Raw genomic sequence first — 19,589 nt, 5'->3', positions numbered from 1 at the left:
TTATGACTCCGTGTTGAGCTTTTATCCGAAAAGTCCAGATTTTTGGAAAAAAAATCGAATTTCTATGCATAAACAAAAATCAAAAAGTACGTCCTTATTTTGTCGTGGAGCTATGTTGACGAATCACGAGCCCACTCTATGACAAATTGAGCTAAGTGTCATGTACAGTTATAAAAAATTAACTGCAACTGTAACAAATTTGTTCCAGTACAAGTCGACACGCACAATTTAATGATTTCCCACCAAAATGTTATTATTGTTCGTAGACGACATTTATCGATATTGTTTGTTTAATAATGTCTTTGCATTCAATAATAAATACGTTATGAGAATTATAAGTTTTGGATAATTTACTTAGAAAATTACCTATTGTTCAATATAAATAAATTAAATAGCTCCAATACAGTCACACTGCATTACTAGCATCCTCATAATCACCGTATGGGAGTACAGATATTGACTTCTGTACGTACAGTTTAATAGCGGTGATAGTCTTTAATCATCCCGCGTAGGCAATTCTAAAAAAATAAAAAATAACGCTTCGTCCACTAATTTCGATGACGCCATCAACTTTCCGAAGGAGTCAACCAAATTCCAGTTAATATATTTCGCAACCTTTGATACCTACACAAATTCAACCACCTGCCCCTCAAAACGAAACAGTACGAAACCGCCGACTTACCCCCGCCCCCACTTGTCGCCTGGCAAAAATTTTAATAAACAAGCCATCCAAAAAATGCCGGCCGGCTCCCCCTTTCCCAAAACCGGCGCTCCGCCGAAGACCCTCCCTCCACCCCCGCAATCCGGCGGCGTCCGCCTCCTCCGGAGCGCCGCCGATGCCTTCCCGTGCCGCACGTCACCCACGCGCCAACACGTCCCATCATCAGCACCATCGGCGAACGCCCTCCGAAGACGTCTTTCGTGGCGGGGACGTCCCTATAAAACGGTGGACCAGGCGCGCACAGTCGCAATCCTACCACAGGGTGCTGCCGGTCGACACCCCGTGACGTCCCCGTGAGCGTGCTTCAGCCACTTCTCCAGCGGTCCTGCTTCGGACGGTGTGCGCGTCCAGGTGTTGCCGACTTCCTCAATTCTTCCTAGGTGAGTTGTAGGTGTCGAAATTTTGTGAGCCGATTTTTATTTTTTCAACCAACAATTGCAAAGTTTTTGAAAATGGGCACATTTTTGAGTTGACGAAAGTTGGTTATTGATTGAAACAAGGGGTGCATTTTTTTAATAACATTGATTGTGAGGTCTCAGTTTACAATTGATGCATTTTTTATTCATGTTCGATTGTGTTATTTACGGTTTAGTCGCGGACTGTTATTTGAAACGAAACATTTTTTGCCGACAAATGTGCTGGAAATATTTTGCATTTTCAAGGGAAATTCCTCTTTAGACAAATAATTTTTCAAACGACTGGTTAAATTAAAATACACTAAAAATTGAAACAAGGCTTGCGTCGAATCTAGTTCTAGCGTTAATAGAATTTGCAAAATACACCTGAACTGGAACATTTTTTGTTTATCCTGGATTTATTTCGAGGGGATTGGGCATGAATGCGTCTTTGCATATTTCAGCAGGAGCTTAATTTCGACATTTATACCTGCTGTTTTATTTTTCCCTGGGCTAATCTTCAAAACGCTGTACGCATAATTCACATTAATTGAAATTTTTTTAAAGCTGTTTTAATTAGTTACTCCCATTTTTTAAACTATCTGCCATAAAAGATTCGTTTAGGGGCAGCTCGTTCTCCAGAAGTGTCTCTTAACCCCCACGAATATTCAAAGATATTACAATTTTACAAGGAGTGCGCAATTAATTTTTATGCAATGATTTTTCACGATGTCAGAAAAATTTACAACATTGCACAATGAAACCATTGGCATTAAAACTTGTTAAAACAGTATGACTGCATTGATACAAAAATTATTTTTAACTTCCCGAGGGATACTTAAATAGGGGCGATTTATTCCGGCAAAAAATTGATGACGTCATCGTAAATTGGAAAAGATTATGTCTAAAAAAACATGCAACACTATTAATTCGATAAATATGTAATTAAGAATTCTGTTCAAAGTTATAAATTAGTGTTAGTTCATTATTCTCTTTTTATTTTTTTATTGTGATTTCGTCTTTTAAATCTTGTTTCTACAGTGAAAAACCTAAACTCTTTTAAAACATCGTAAATATTTTACTGCCAATTTTATTTTATTAATATGCTTGTTTGGCACTTTTTTATAGCTCGGAATTGTACACAAAATGTGTAAATACGTGTTTCGGCTTCATGAAAATAAAATCTAAAGTTGCGTGTTTTTATAAAATTTTCACTTTTATTATAACGTCCGTCCGTTTAGGGCCAGATTTGTTGCCAATTGTATCATTTAAGGACGCCCGAGAGAACTCCCTCTGGAAACAACTACTTCCTAAATTATAATTATTTATTAAACGTTAATTAATAATTAGTACAATTTAATTTACCCGTTCCAATAAAAAAAAATATTATCGATTTATTATAAGTATGTATTAAACTTAATTTTACTAACTGAAAACTGTTGAAGATAACGGACAGATAATTCTATAAACGCCATTGTTTTTAGCTTGAAGTCGGAAGCTTAATTTAGTACTGCCAATATTGATATGGAAATTTCATTATTACTGTTATTAAAATGGTTCCATTTTTTATGAATATTAGATCCTCGATGGCCAGCTCGCAACCCAGATTTAGGGTCTTTAGATTTATTGTTGTGACGACACATAAAGAATATGGCATATTTGAAAATGAAATAAACATACAAATGTACTAAAAGCGATGGCGTTTACAGAAAATCGATTAAGTATTCATAAATGGTGCTTTACAATTAACTGTGATTAATTTTTTAAGAAAATCAAAAGTATTCTGTAAAGTTCAAACTTCTGTGTGTTGACCAGGCATTCAGGCAAGAGCAAACATTTTTGTACAGACGTTATAAATTCAAAATTATCACGTTCTGCGATTTTTTTTCAAAAAATGTTTCAGGGTTCCTTCTAACTTAAAAAAAAATTACCGATTTGGTTCTGAATTATTTATAACATTGTTTTTGGACGATAAAAAGCTATCCGAACAATGTTTAACGCCCTAACTAACTTTTAACATGTGTCATTTCACATGAAAAGTTTACCAATTAAGACAATGTTGTTGGAATTTTTGACGAGGCGATTTGTCGACTTGTTTGCGCATTCTGTGTTGAGAATTGTTTGAAAATTAATAAGCAAATTATTGATTCGAAAAGTGGCTCTATTCTCTGAATGACATTGATTGGATATGCTGAGTTTATAATAGATAGACACATTTTTTATTCATGTCGTCGATTTCGTTATTTACGTCTCAGTCGTGGGAAGTTTATTTATCCGTAAACACTTTAATTCAAAATAAGATAATTTCTTTTGAAAGAACTTTGTCAAAGCGTTTTAAAACCCTTATCACATAAAGTTAAATCAGACCTGAAAAAATATTCACCTCAAGCTTATTTTCATGTCAACACAAATTATATAAATGCTATTAGATATAAAATCACTCAACAACTTTTTTATATTTATAACGTTCTGAAAATTTTTGTATGCCAAAATAAATACCAATAAAGTGGTTTGTATTTAAGTTGAATCTGTTTATTTAACCCAAAAAAACTAACCCCTCATTAAAATATTGTTAAACATAAAAAAATTGCTGTGTTTTTCTTCAATTTTGTGTCCATTTTCGACCGCCCCAGGTCCGACAATCGACTTAATTAAATTCAACATTTTTTCGCCTCTCCTATGCGTAATATTTCCGCACCACCTAAAATAAGGGCCGTTGGTTTTACTGATAAGCGATCCTCCCGAACGAGTCCATCTCCGGACCCCCGCAAAAAATAAAATAATCTACACACTTAGCTGTTTTAAATTAAATTTCGGGCCGAGTAATGAGCTTACAGTCCTTTGCACGTACGTGAAAACCCGCCCCCACGCGAAAAACGTATCATGTTTTTAGCGCTAATGACGTTATTTCATTACTGTAATAATTTTTGCATGAAAGTGGTTGCAACTTTATGAAATCGGCTTCCAAATGGCCGCTTTTTAAAATTTCGTGTGGGGAAAATTTACGAAATGTTAGATATTTTCGAACAAAATTCGTGCATTGCAGGCTTTATTGACAATAAAGTGTGTAGCAAATTAAAGCCTAGAGATGAAATCACAGCGAAATCGAATTAGTTGGCTTGACGCTGTAAAATAATCGTAACAAAAACTATGTAGTACAAAGAAGTCAACAAGGCATTTTTTGACGAGGCGTGCCCGAGTTAAAAAAGATCCGAGACGTCATTAAATTTTTGAAGGAAAGCCTTGTTAAAAAAGCAGCTTAGTGTATTAAATTCGCTCCGATAATCGGGTTATTATTCCAACCTGGAGGCGTGAATTCCTCCAAGAAATCGCTCATAAATCAGCGCCAATAATTATGCTGACAGGAATCCGAACGTAGGAAATTCTTGTTATGTGACGGCGCAATCTGTTGGATTGTTGCGGCAAGTTTGGCATACTCTCAAAGCGTTGTTTTAAGACCGGAGGGAACGTGCCCGTTTTTGCTATCCCCTTAAGCGCTTTTTAACCGGTCCGGACCTGTATTCCATTACATCCGTTATTTCGTTCGACGAAAATCGACATGTGGCGATTGAATCCACAAAGAGGGATTAACGGGCCATATATTCATTAAAATATAGTTAGATTGTGCAAATATTTTTATACGCGGCCACTTATATCGATAACGAGGGAATAATAATAATAATAAACCGATGTTTGCTCTCGAGATAATCACTGCGGAGTTAATAAAAGGGATATTTTGGGACAGGATGTGGCCATCGCCGAATTCCACACGATCCGGGGCGCCTCTTCAATTAACTACTAAAATACGCAATCTGACAAATTCCGACTCTGTCAACATTAAAAACAGTTTTTTATTTTAATAATAGTGGTGTAAGAATTTTTTGCAGCGTCAACTTTATTAAATTTAAAACGTTTCTTCGCGTGCCTTTAAAGCACCAAATTTATCATATTTAATCGAATCATTCGGGCCGTGTTTTTCTCTTTGATCGACCCTCGAATCAATTACTGATAACAATATATTAAGCAATCGAGAATTTTCAGCGAACCGCTTTGATAAAATTAAATAGGGGTTGATTTAATGGATGGGGCGTTTTTCAAACGAATCAAACTCCCGGGAAAAAACTTTTGCACTTTGGAATTAAACGAACACGAAGGTCTGAATTCCCTAAATCATAATTCGGTTTGTATTGAATTAGCAAGCAATTCTAGCGGAAAGTCACATCATTCAAAGAACCGTTTCAATTATCGCCCGAAATGTCATGCTTACAGTGTGTAGATAATTTAATTTCCTATTCAATTAAACGTACGTGCTCAATATTCAGTTAGTGGAGAAATATCAACTGGTAGTTTGATGGTCCGGACGCACGTAAATTTTTTTGGTGCGATTTTTGCGGTCTAGAGTATCGATTTACCATCACTTTGGGCTACAATGATTACACGGGCATTTTAGGGTCAGCGTGTTTCGATAAACAAGCATAATTGCAAGGCCTTGTTTGGCTTGTAAGCTGGCGAGTTGTGGATTAATTGATAATCGGGCGAAAAGTGCCCTATCATTAAGCACATAAATTACGGTGTGTAAAAAAGCGGATGTGGGAATTTATGATACGGGAATTTTTTGCGTGTGTAAAGACTTGTTGATGCGATCGCAGGGAGAATCTACTTAAAATTGTCGCAATAAATCAGAAAAGCCGCTTGATAAAAAACTTCCCATACTAATATTTCCGTGATCTTGAATAAATCTGCTATTTTTATCTCCTTTATGAGATTAACGTTGAGTGCCTCTTTACACAGTTCCGAGCCCGATTCCTCTTGTATCAATGCAAATTGATTTAATTTTTTAGACGTCTAACTGGTTTTCCAGACGGTGAAAATTAATTCCGCCGCTGCCGAAAGAATAATAATTATTTTAAGGAAAAAGTTTCCAATTTAAAAATTTATTCGTTCTTCGAGCCGCTCTTAACATTTTTAATTTAATTGTCACACCATTGTACTGAACATTTTAACGACGGTCGTGCTTAGAAAATCGTGGCGACATTTGCAACAATTAAACTTTTTTGGTATAATTCTTAGTACTCTGTGAACCAAAACAACATTATAAATCCATATATCATTCAACAGTATTAATTTGAATCTTTTTTTTTCTTATTGTTTATCTCTTTTGCTAGATGAAGCGTTTTATTCTACTACGATAACGATCTTTTCTATTGTAATGAAACATAATTCAAGTAAATTCAATAATAATTGTCATACATTTTTTCTTTGACACTTTTAAATTTATCAAAAATCGAAACATATTTTCCGTTGAAAAAGCACACAATTTACGCCTTTTCAAGCACGGTTTAACTTTTCCTTGAAAATGAAACAGCTTGACAAGAATGGCAAAAATTCCGTAAATAGTACGTACTAAACACAATAAAAAAGTTTATTGAGAGATTCCGCCGATTCTCGACGTCTCGACACCGATAAACTTATCTTTTGTTTAAAAAAGCGATATCTTTTTATCTGCGCGCTGAAATTAAACAGAAAACTTTAAATTGAATGGCAATCGAAACTCGCTTTTTTCACATAAAGAAATATTTTCAAGCCCGAACTTTCAATTATTGAAATGTATACAAACACAAGCAAACAAGTGGCGCGTTTTCCCAAGAAATTACAACGCTTGGAATATGGATAAGCTTACAATTCTCTTCGTTCTTACAAGTTAAAGTCAACAACAAGTTCAAGTTTAAGAAACTAGAAAGTCGAGTAAGCGAAACGGATTAACATTTTATGAAATTATTGTTACGTAAATATACAGAAACAAATGGGCTGTAAAACGTCGTACACGCTCCCGCAACAACCTATATTACTTTAGAATTCTGCTTGGTTAAAGCCCGAGATTTCTTAATGTCGTATTTAGGATTTAAATAAATTGAAGGATAAAACTTTGCGCAGTCAATAACGCCGGTTTTTATCCACGTTCTTCCACCGCAAATGACTTTTATTTTGTTGTGTTATTTTCACTCAGTTATTGCTCCAGTGGTAGACGTCGTTAAATAAAGAAAAACGAAATTACTAGTAACCAACGTTATGAGAAGTTAAAGCATGTTGCTTTAGTAACAGCACCCGGTGCCATTATCCATATGGGAATAATTACAGATTAGGACCCCAGACCTCTGTAAATACTCGGATTTAAGCTCCCTCGGAGCAGATACCAAATCCCTGCGAAACCCTAGATTCCGCTTCAAAAAAATAACATTGCGAACACTATCATATGTCCCGACGCTGAATTAACCCGCAAATTAACCCCGAATTTACAACCGCACCCTTAAGGCTAACCTATACACCACTTTTCCACGATGCCAATTATTAGTATTCATTATTATCACTCTAGCTACAAGCAACTCTTTCTCCCCCAGGAAAATAAAACAAAACCTGTTACATTCCCATTCTTCTTCCTCGTTTTGCACTTAATCCGGCTCCCCTTCCTGTTTCTGCGGCTTCCAGCCCCGTTTTGATGTGCAGATTAGGTCCAGGGCAAGTTTTTCACTTAGTTCCGACTCAAGTCCTATAATTACGTTAAGTGGTCAGCTCCGGAGGCGTGAAGCGTGAACTTAAAATTGGCGCGATGCGCTTTGAATCCCGAAAAAAGCCCGCCTCGGCTAATCCTGAAAGCTGTCCCGTCTAGTTTTTTAATGCGGACCTAGCCGAGCATGCTTCGGCTTATTTGTCGCTTGTTTTTTTATTATTCCGCACTCGAATTCCATTTTTTGCGGTGTGTGCGATTAATATGAATGAGATCGGCGCTTTGTGGACGAACCGGGCTAATTAGGGCGCGAATTTTGAGATTATAAATTATAACGAGTAACTTTGTTAAAGTGGGTTTTTGTGCGAAATTCAGCATTCGGCTGAGGCTCGCGCACCAAATTTGTACGCATGTGATTTTTTTACTTAATTAAATGCATACCGGAGTATCGCGTTATGGGATACATTATCATAATACGTAATTATTCCCTTCAAAGGCTCGCATGATTGGCTAATAAATATGTAAAGCCCGCTTTTTCGATCTCATTACCATTTTTCCATCACAAAGCGGACAATCCCGTTATTACAAAAACTACGACAATCGGTTATAAAATGTCGTTAACGACAATGTTCACAACAAAAATTCAATAAAGTATTAGTACGTATCTAAGGCGTCAACACAATCAAATTCCAAGCAACTGAAGACCATCGCAAATTATCGCCAAATCGCGAAAGCACAAAAAAGCACAAAGTAGCAACATGTAGATCGAATAAATAGCAATCGTATCGCCAGCGCTTGCGAGCTTTGAGCTTCCGATTCCGGTTTCTCTGTTCACGTACAAAATCGAAGCGATAATAATACCAACTCGATTACTCCACAAACATCACACGTCAGCAAAACAGATTAAAAATCATTCAAAAGGGAACAGAGGCTGCTTTTGCAATAAATGACAGCAGAATTCAATTTTTAGTTGGTCAGTTCGTCAAAGGAAAATGCGACAAAAGCAAAAAACACGAGCTATTCGCCTACTCGTAAAAACTATTTTTAAATTTAATCATGCAAATTCCTTCGACTCAAGCTGATTGCTTTCAAACGCGTGACAATTAATAATATATAAAAATAACGAATGAGCAGCCAGACCCTTGAGATGCTCCTGCTGAATTCTGCGTGTCCGCCCCGTTTTGCAACTTTTTCCTCTCGTATGGAACAGTGTCGACTTAAAGTGCCCTCTTTGCCTAAGTGACATTTATCCACCCTTTGTCTCCACCGCATTGACTTCCAAATACCACGATCCGGTGTTTCCCCGGAAAATCGCGATTTTATCGCCGGACAGAATCCCGAAATCATTCATCCTTTGTGCGCTTTTTCGATCGAATTACCACTTCCTGAAAGGATCAATCCGGAAGTTTTTCCGAATTACGCCAACTTCGCTGAAGGATGAATGTGTGATAATTCGAGTGGGTCGCTTTTGTAGAATTCGCTTAATAGAAACGCAACAGTAGGGAGTGGCGGTGGTGGGGTGTGATAGCTTAGGGCCATTATCCTTGACCTTGGGGAGTTCATTAAGCTAGGATACATATTTTCTGTTTTGATTGCGCCCCCGGAATATAGAACGCCTGCTGGGGCGCTGGAAAAAGAGCAAGCCGGCTGCTTTCAAAGTTTATTCGAGAGGAAAAATGAATGGAGGCATCTTTATAGGGCAATTATGACGTCTGTATTGAGACGGCGGGATGTGTATACGAAGAAATGTTTCTTTTTTCTTTTCAAAGGGGGGTATTTATAGCGGCAGCGCGCCCGACAAATAGTGTATTAAAAGTGTATTGAGGGCGCCATAGGGGTTTCAAAGACACAATTATAACTAAATATACAATATAATAGTTTTCAGCCAGACTTTGCATTCTCGTTTCACGTACTTGCAAAAAATCACAGTCCAGGCAGCTCGAATTTGTGTCCACTGCGTTATGTAAACAATCCACCAATGAGCTCTTCGTAATTACTGAACAAACTATGCAAATTATGTTAATACCGACGCTATAACAATATAAACAAAATTAAAACTAACGCAACATTATGTGAAATATTGTCCGCAACGTAAATCGCATTACAAACATCTGCTTTCAGCTCGCAAACAGCGCGACTCTAATTTGCCCATTTTCTCCCTTGCACCCCTCTTGATTTATTCCTTTTTTCCCTATTTATGAAACCCCACCCCCTTGTAATGTCATCTGCGGCTAATAATTCTGCCGTAAAAATTATGCAAGACGCAATGCAAAACAGCCATAAATAATTCAAGCTGTAGAGCTTTTAATAAGTTTTAACCAGCAGGAACCGAAACGGGGAGAGCTTGGAGGAAATGGGAGGAATTTAAAGCGCGCACATTGAAAACTATCGCACTCTGCAACTCTCCAACTTGGCCAAGAATTCAAATCGGTAGAATAATAAATAAAGCGACGACACACTTTCGCGATATTCCCGAAATATGAAAGCTCCACGTAATGAAGACGTCCAGCGCAAGTTGTAAGCCCTCAAAGCGGCCGAAGTTGGTAATTTGTTGCTAATATTGGTCGATAATGATTTTTCTTTGAGGGAGTGACGCGCGTAATTAGCTCGATTTTGTGAGCTTTCGCCGGGCTTTGATAACTTTGGCCAACACATTAACTGATTGTTTATTTACAATGCGGATGTTAAAGCTCGGTGATTTTTCATGCAGGCGCTTTTCATTTCGCTCATTTACCAGGCACACATAAATTAGGGGCTTTGCAGGTTTCGGTATTACGAAACTTTTCAAGCTATTAAGCTTTCGTCTTAATATTTAAACATTTGATTGCTTTGATCGAGCTTCGCTGGTAAATTTTTCACGAAAAAATTGGGTAATTAGCATAAATCTTGAAAGCGCGCTCCATATTCGTGTGATTCGAAAAAGCTCATTTCCCGATAGACGGAAAGTTTTCCAATCAAATATTAGTGTACAACAGAATCGAGTCAATCATTCAAATTGATTCCGATACATAAGAGGGAAAATATTGACTTGGCGTGTGTGGGACAAATTGCTTGCTAAACTCCATCAGCAAGGGATGTTTGACTAGGGGTGCCTTTTATAAACATCTTTCGCGAAATGGGACTCCAACTTTTAATTGACGCCGTTTCTTCTAATCGGCTTACAAAAAATTCCGAGCTTTCACGGGTTGTTGCAGGCCATTCCGCCTAATAACCCCATTATTACCCAGTCGGGGCTGTGATGAAGAATTCTCGTTAAAGAGACATGGCATGTTGATTTAAGGGATCGCGGGCCGGATCTGGACGAACAAAGCCATATGGAAAGCACTACTAAGGAAATTGAATACTGAGTGCACCACTTTGTGGGCGGATTTTTTGACATTATGAGGAGAAGAGGATCTGTCAATAGACTCGCGGATTCTATTATAAATTCATGGATCATCTGGGAATTCTCATATCGTTTTTTGTTCGATCGATCACCGCTAACCTTTATGAGGCTCTATTAAATTTCGTATTATTCAAGAGTAACGATCGGGAATTGACAATCGAAAAAGTTCACGACTTGTTCCCGATGGCGTGACAAGTTCAAGGCAAAACACAAGGGCTGATGCACAATTTACCACTAATTTATTAACACGAAATTGCCCGGCGCATCCACCATTTTTCCAAACCAAATTACAGTGTTTTTCTAATTTTAAATTATTTCAAAAAGTACTAAAATTTTGTGAACATCACTGTCCTTAGCTTGAAGATGGAGCTTTGTTTAATGAGAAGTCCAAAAAACCTTATCTTTGAAATGCTATTTTTTAGCACCTTCTTAATGATTTGTAAATTTTGTGATAAATTGTTGTGTTTAAAAACCCAAAACACTCTCCTACCATTCACAATTTCCGCACTTCTGTTGCGTGACTCCCGTCTTCTTAATTATTCAAATATTTGATTATTTCGCCCCAATCGATAATGCAAAGCACCCCAAAAATGGTTTCCAAATCCCAGCGCGCCTTTAAATGTCGCACGCTTTTTTTGGGAGAGTTCGAATAACTTGAATTTAAAAACTGGGATATTCTTCAGCGCCGTCATTTTGACAATCCAATCCCTGGCGGTCCAGGAACATTAAGCGCTGTTTGTGTTAAAAATCCGAAAGTTGGTGGAACTGTAAATAAGTATTCGGAGTTGTTCTTCTCCCCTTCGAGAGTCGACATTTAATTGGACCTAACTCGATTCGAGTGGTCTTACTTGATTATCGGAATATAGCAACAGGTGCTTTTAATTTGAGTGTTTACGGAGAGTGGCTCGAAAAATCGGGAATTATCTGGGGAATTTTAAAGGGAAGAAAAACAAAGTTGGCTAAATGGCTGTCAAAATGTTTAAGTTGTGGCGAGGAGGCGTAAAAGCCGCATCAATACCCCCGGCTATAAAACATTTTTGACAAATATACGAACGCAGAGTGTAATAAAGTTCCGCGGAAAAACAAGAAGGCGGCGTTCTCGCCCTAATGACTTCTCCGTAATGGGTAAAAATGAGAAATTGTTAATGTTAAATGTTTTTGTCGTGATGTTTGTTGGAATTATTCCGCTTTCAATCTGAATGTGTCTCTTTATGGCAACCCAAATGGCATGGAAACGTAAAAAGTAAATAAACCTGGATTTGTGCGATTTGTCAGTTGGAAAGAAGAGCCAATAAATGACAATTGCTTAACCAAATCAATATCTCCACGTCAGCTCCTTCAACTTTCAAGTTGACTATTAGGGAGGATTTCTATAGCAGGCTGACGTTCGAATGCACAATAAAACTTCAAAAGAGAATCAACTGGAGTTTTATTAAAATTTTACCGTGTTCTGGGATTACGTGACTTTCATAAACCCGTATTTAAAACATGTAGTGAATAGTTTCAAATCGAGCTGTCAGTTGCACAGTGGGCGGAGCCAGCGTGACGTACTACACCGACTATACTGAATTCGTTTCAAATCAACCACATTTCTACAACTCTCGCAATATCGGTGCTTTTCAGACCAAATTAACTTTTACCATTCCGGAATGACTATTGCATTTCCGATTAATCCATCTGGGTTTAAACATCCCGCGCTGCTGCTATTGGCTCCCAGCATCCGCCATTAGCCAATCAGCGGGCGGTGCCAGCGTGACGTGTCTATCTGTCGACCTATTCCCTCGCCGCGTACTCTCTCCATTACGCCATCAACAAGAAAAATAGATTTACAACACAATGCGCTCTTAAAAGTGCGGAAAATTGATACTTGTGGAAAAGCACTTTGTACGTATTTGTTTATGTCTGGGAGCGCCCACCAGGTGCGTACTAATGTGTTTTCGCTTTGATATAAATTAACCAGTAAATCACCCCGGTGACAAGTGCATCTGCGTTATCGAATTCGTGCTAATTCGGGGCATAAATTGTATGCGACCCGTTTTGGCGCCGGTCGATGATGACGTGCTCGAGATTAGAGCAGACGTCGGACCCTCGAGATTAAAACTGTTTGAAAAAGCCAGGAGAGCTTAATCGAATCAAATCGAGCAAAGATTGAGTGCGGCGCGAGGGAACGGAGTCAGCTTACACTAGGTGGTAGATTGGTTGGCTAGTTATCAAAATGTAATTGTTGGGTGGGTCTTGGAAAACGATTTTGTTTTCATGATGCTGTAATAACAATGATTGCGGGATTAAGGCGCTTAGGGGAGTTAATTATAGTACACACACGATTTATAACAATTAGTGTCATTTCGGGTATTAATGCTCGAACGACCTCTCTGGTAAAGATCCTCGTCAATCGGAGACAGGTGACGCGGGCCGGTTTGAAATTTGTCACTCCATCTGTTCGGTAAACTGACTACCAGTGTGGTTGGGGTTCATCTTGATGCGTCATAGGTGTATAGTTGCTCACCGTTCCACCGCAACTGCGACTAAAATCGCGATATTAACATTACAAAAGCCGGCGGTAACCTTTCCGAGTCGTCCTAGTAAGCAAATATGGAGGCGAATATTAGATCTGCGGAATTTTCAGCTGAAATCTAACCGTGTCGGGTAGACCACACCGCAGCCCTGAAAATACCCCGGATTCGGTTAAACCTGAACCGGTTTACATATACAAGCGTAAATTATTCACCCCGTCCGGATCACCAACCCTGCAATTAATGAAAATTGCCCCTTAAGGAAGCGAATGACAGACGCAATAATCTTACGACAATAGGGTAAATTTACGAGCAATTAAAGTGACAATTTGCCGACGGTGAACATAATTTCTCCTATTTATAAACCGGCTGAATATAGCCCGGGGACACAAAACTCGGCCTAAAAAGCTAAAAATGCCCCTCCTTCCGCAGTGTTCGGTTTAGCATCAAACAAAAACAAACACGGCGGAAGATTTTTCGTTAATTAATAGCCGCCGCGAAAGCAATTATTTTTTTCTCTTTCGGCCGTCTTGCGGGAGCTGACGCCATAAATAATCAGCGTTTGAGTTGCTGAAAAATACGAATTAAAAAGGAATGAGGCCGGTTGGAATACAAATATTGCCGGAAATAGATCCGGGGATAGTGCTGCGAGCCCGGATAAATCTCCGACTGAGTAAATAGCAGGCTGATGTTGATATTAATGAGCCATCGAGGGGTTTTTACGATTCCGCCGAGCTGCAGGAGTAGCGGGATTACGGGTGGGTGCGTTTCTAAATTAGTCGGCTCTCGGCAGAGTCGATCAAGAAAAAAACCGTTATTTACGCTGAACTTACCGCGCCTGTAATCCGCAACGAACACCGCGGCTGGAGCTTTTTCGGACGACGGCGGCTATTTTAGGAACATATAACAATGTCAGCACTACAGTTTACATTACTTAAGTGTCAAACATCTCGGTCAAGTTCACCCAACTCAAAGTTTCGCAACAATAATTATTAATAAACACGAGGAATTGTGTGGTTCAAACTTGTCGTAACACAAAACTTCATTCATTCAAAATGCAATATTGTGTACTGTGTTAGTCCACCTAACTCTGATTATACAGTATTGCACTGTATTTGTATTACCGGATGAATATTTGGGGTGAGTAATCATGCGTTTATTAGACAACGGGTGATTGTTTCCATTCTCGGTAATGCACAAACCATGTAAATAAATTATTATTATGTGCAACCTTCTTTAATAAAAGTACTAGGTATTAAAATAAATGTAACTGGATTTTCCGCATTTATATTATTTTTCGTTTTTTTGAATCGGCAACTTAGATTTCCAACCTACACACATTTGTGATTGAAGAACGTCTAAAAAAGAAATTTTTGTCACCTGTTTATGTAATAAATGTTATTTAAATGTTGTAAAGGAACATACTTTTATATTTGTGATTTATGAATCCGTTTGATTTCAAAATTTTGAAACTGCACGATCTAGTGCCCTGAAATCTTGAAACATTTATCCGAATAATCAATGCATTACGTTTTTCAGAATTGCTTATAGAAGGAGAGAGGGAGTATAAAAAAGTCGGTGTCCCTTTTCCGTCTGCCTGTCCGTCTGTCGGTTGCTGTGTGTTAGCGATTTTATCATGATGATCTCCAAAACTACTGAACTGATTGTTGAGAAATTTTAGATCTGTTTTAGGAATATGTAGATAGTAAAACACCAACAAAAATTTTTCACGACACTCCTACCAACAAGTTGATGACATCATCTCAAAATTTTGCCAAACAAATCATATTTAAATTTTATAAAATAGCGTGATTCTATTAGCAACATTTTACAATGGAACTCAAAACTACAAAACCGACGGCTTTGAAATTCTGCAAATATTTTAAGGTTATTTATAAGTAGGTATAGTAAAGCGTTAGCTAAAATTTATCTGTTACACTTGTGATTTTTCAGTGCATTCAAGTTAATTGCTTATACAAAGTGTCTCAAAAAAATAATGCATGGAACAATTTATTTTGTTGGTTAAAACAAAAAACAGTCTACGGATTTTTTTTTTATTTTAGGAATGTACTTGTTATTCTTATCGTAAATTAAGATTTACATTTGTACATATTTTTGTTGAAGTTATCATAAAATAAGAGAGAATATGAGAACAGTTTGACAAAAAATCTGTGTGCATATCAAGTATAAAATGTCTTTGTCGCTTTAACAAGATTGTCATGCCACTTTGCGCTCAACATACAAATAGCTACTTTCTACGGCCATTAGGAAAATTGGTAGAAAGGATGGGAGTTAACGGGAATAGCAATAAAGGAAAATTTTATGGATTTTTCGAAGAAATGAAGCTGAAAATCATTTCTGGAAGATAAATCTCGACAAGCTGATACGAAAAATAAGGCTTGTTTATGATTCCGGAACAACATTTTTCAGATAGTGATTTGGAAATCAAATTTTTTAGAATTCCTGAAATTGCCAAATTTCGTATTGATGAATTTCGAAAAATGGTAGGAATTTTCGCACAATCTCGTTGGTAATTTTCAAGGTGACTGCAAAAAGGCCAAAAATTTCATAAGAAGGGCGTTTTGAAAAATTGGGCTTTCGGAAAAGTTCCCTAAATTTCTGTAAAATCTTTTTTGAGGTATATCTTAATCAGCTGAGTCGAATAACATAATGTATTTATAGCCTCGGAACAAGACTTTTGAAATATTTGGTTTAAAAGTCATTTTTTTCAAAATCCTAATAATTACCGACCATTTTGGCAAAATGTTACAGGTTTTCGAATAAATGAAGCCGAAAATAACTTTCGGAAGTCGAAATCTACAAAAAAATGTCTTTGCATAGTTTCCGAAGGTGCTTGAAAAACAGTCAAAAATTCCATAGTATTAAAAAATGAGATTTTGGACAAATTGACTAAAATTCAACAAAAAAATCTGGGACATAGAGCTCGATCAGCTAATGCGAAAAACAGCGTGCTTGTGATTTCTGAATGAGATTTTCCAAATACTGATTTAGAAATATATTTTTTTTTAAAATCTGAAAATTGCCAAATTTCATATTGATGAATTTGGAAAAAATGGTAGTTTTCGAAGAACTAAAGTCGAAAATAAATTTTGGGGGTCGAAATCTCCCAAAAATGCCTTTGGATAAACTTTCAAAAGAGCTGGAAAAAATCAAAAATTTCATAGGGGATAGTATTAGAAAATTGAGATTTTGGAAAAATTGCCTAAAAGTCCACAAAAAATTCTGGAAGATAGATGTCAACCAGCTAATACGAAAAACGGCGTGTTTGTGATTTCTAAAGAAGATTTTCCAAATAGTGATTTAGAACTAAAATTTTTTCAAAAATTTGAAAATTGCAAAATTTCATTTTGATGAATTTGGAAAACATGGTAGGAGTTTTCGAAAAAATAAAGTCAAAAATAACTTTTGGAGGTCGAAATCTGCAAAAAATGTCTTTGGATGACTTTCAAAGGAGCTGGAAAAAATAAAAAATTTCATGCGGAAGTATTAGAAAATTGAGATTTTGGAAAAGTTGCCTAAAAATCCACATAAAATTCTGGAAGATAGATCTCGAACAGCTAATACGAAAAAACCATAGCGTGTTTGTGATCTCTGAACAAGATTTTCCAAATAGTGACTTAGAAGTAATTTTTTTTTAAATCCTCCATATTGATGAATTTAGTAAAATGGTAGTAATTTTCGAAGAACTGAAATCAAAAATAACTTTTGGAGGTCGAAATATGCAAGAAAATGTCCTTAGATAATTTTCAAAGGTGCTCGAAAAAACCAAAAATTTAAAACTAGAAAATTGAGATTTTGGAAAAGTTGCCAAAAAATACTTCTGACATCTGATTCTAAAAACATAATGTACTTATTTATGGCCTCGGAGCAAGATTTTTGAAATATTCGGTTTAAAAGTCATTTTTTTAATCCTAAAAATTACCGAGCAACTTTGGCAAAATAGTACAAGTTTTCAAATAAATGAAGCCGAAAATAATTTTCGAAGATCGACATTTAATGTCTTTGGATAGTTAGGTACTCAAAAAAGGGTCAAAAATTTCATAGGGAATAGTATTAAAAAATTGAGATTTTTAGAACAAGATATTTCAAATAGTGGTTTGGAAGTCAATTTTTTTTTTAAATCCTGTAACTGCTAAATCTAATACTGATGAATTTGGATAATTGGTAGGAATTTTCAAAGAACTGAAGTTGAAAATAACTTTTGGAGGTCGAAATTTACAAGAAAATGGCTCCTAGGTCCTCGAAAAAAAATTCATAATGAAGTTTTTTTACTTAGATTTGATCACTTGGTCAAAATAGAATTGAATCTTCGTCTCACAATAAATAAAATAAGCCAATGAAATTCAAAGCGGAGGTGGGTGAGATTTGTTTTCCATTTTTTGTCTACTCTTTGTCAATATAAAATCCACTTTTCGTCCAATAAAATGACCGATCAAAAAGAAAATGGTGTGGGTGGGCGGGGCCACTTTGAAACTTTGAAAAACTGAAAAAGTGAAATTTTGGAAAAGTTGCCTAAAAATGGCAAGAATTTTTGATGAAATGTCGCCGAAAATAACTCCTCGATGTCCAACACTACAAAAAAATGTCAGGGTAATTTTCAAAGGTGCTCGTAGTAAGGTCCAAAATTCTATAAAGCGGAATATTGAAAAAATAAGCTTTTGAAAATTTTGCCTAAAAATCTAGAAAAATTCTAAGAGGTCAATTTCCACGAGCTGATTTGAAAAACATATGGTGATTGAGGTTCCGGACTAGAATTCGGTTTAGAAGTCATATTTTTTACAAATACTAAAATTGCCAAATTTTATACTAACGAAGTGGAAAATTGCTAGGATAGGGAGTTTTTTTTAAATGTAATTTGACCACTTGCCTGAACAGAACTCAATTTTTGTCTCACAATAAATAAAATAAGCCAATGAAATTCAAAAGCGGAGGTGGGCGGGGTTAGTTTTCCCTTTCTTTTCTACATTCTACTCTTTGTCAATATAAAATTCACTTTCAGAAAACCGGGTGGGTGGGCGGGGCCGCTCTGATGTTTTGAAATATTGAAGAATTGAAATTTTGGAAAAGTTGCATGAAATGAAGCCAAAAATAACTTTCGCGGGTCGAAATCTACAAAAAAATGTCTTTGGATAGTTTTCGAAGGTGCTCGAAAAAAGTCAAAAATGTCATTGAGATTTTCGAAAAGTTGTTTAAAAATCCACAAAAAATCCTGGTAGATAGATCTCGACAAGCTGATACGAAAAACATAGTGTGTTTGTGATCTCGGGACAAGATTTTCCAAATAAAAGATTTGGAAGTCAAGTTTTAAAAAATCGTAAAATTGTCAAATTTATGGTATGAATTTTCGAAGCACCGAAGTCGAAAATATTTTTTGGAGTTTGAAATATGCAAGAATATCTTTGGATAATTTTCGAAGGTGCTCTCACTTATTTTCCACTTGCCAAAATAGAGATCAATTTTCAAAATTCTAAGAAACAGATTTCGACGAGCTGATTCGAAAAACATATTGTGTTCGTGGTTCCGGAACAAAATTTTTAAAAAATTCGGTTTGGAAGTCGTATTTTTTTAAAATCCTAGAAGAATATGTAAAATCAGTTACCTTCACATAGATGAAGCCGAAAATAACTTTTGAAAGTCTAAATCTACAAGTAAACACTTTGAAGTTTTTTTAAATTAGATTTGACCATTTGCCTAAAGAGAACTCAATTTTTATCTCACCGTAAATAAAATAAGTCAAAAATATAACAGGGTGGGTGGGCGGGGCCACCTTGAAATTTTGAAATATCGAAAAATTGAAATTTTGGAAAAGTTGCTTAAAAAATGCTAGAAATTTTCGATGAAATGAAGCCGAAAATAATTTTTGGAGATCAAAATCTGCAAAAAAAGTCTTTGCAGTTTTGAAAAATTGAACTTCTGGCAACGTTGCTAAAAATCCACAAAAATTATGAGAGATAGATTTCGACGATCCGATTCGAAAAATATATTGTGCTTTCGAAAAATTCTGTTTGGAAGTCAAATTTTTTAAAAATTTTAAAATTACCAAATTCAT

General features: G+C 36.4%; 1 protein-coding gene across 1 annotated transcript in view; it reads left to right on the top strand.

Moving 5' to 3' along the window:
- The first annotated feature begins 956 nt into the window (after positions 1-956).
- The window catches only part of LOC135139862 (prothoracicostatic peptides), a 30,573-nt gene continuing 11,940 nt past the window's right edge, over positions 957-19,589 (top strand). The window contains exon 1 of the mRNA XM_064070244.1: positions 957-1,101. The gene's annotated coding sequence lies outside the window, so the exon portion shown is untranslated. The remainder of the gene's footprint in view (positions 1,102-19,589) is intronic.

This window comes from Zophobas morio, unplaced genomic scaffold, assembly GCF_036711695.1.
Source record: "Zophobas morio isolate AGI-343-1 ecotype UQ-CSIRO unplaced genomic scaffold, CSIRO_AGI_Zmor_V1 ptg000002l, whole genome shotgun sequence".
Classification (NCBI taxonomy): Eukaryota; Metazoa; Arthropoda; class Insecta; order Coleoptera; family Tenebrionidae; genus Zophobas; species Zophobas morio.
The sequence above is the reverse complement of the archived record's forward strand: the minus strand, read 5'-3'. Positions and strand labels throughout refer to the sequence as shown.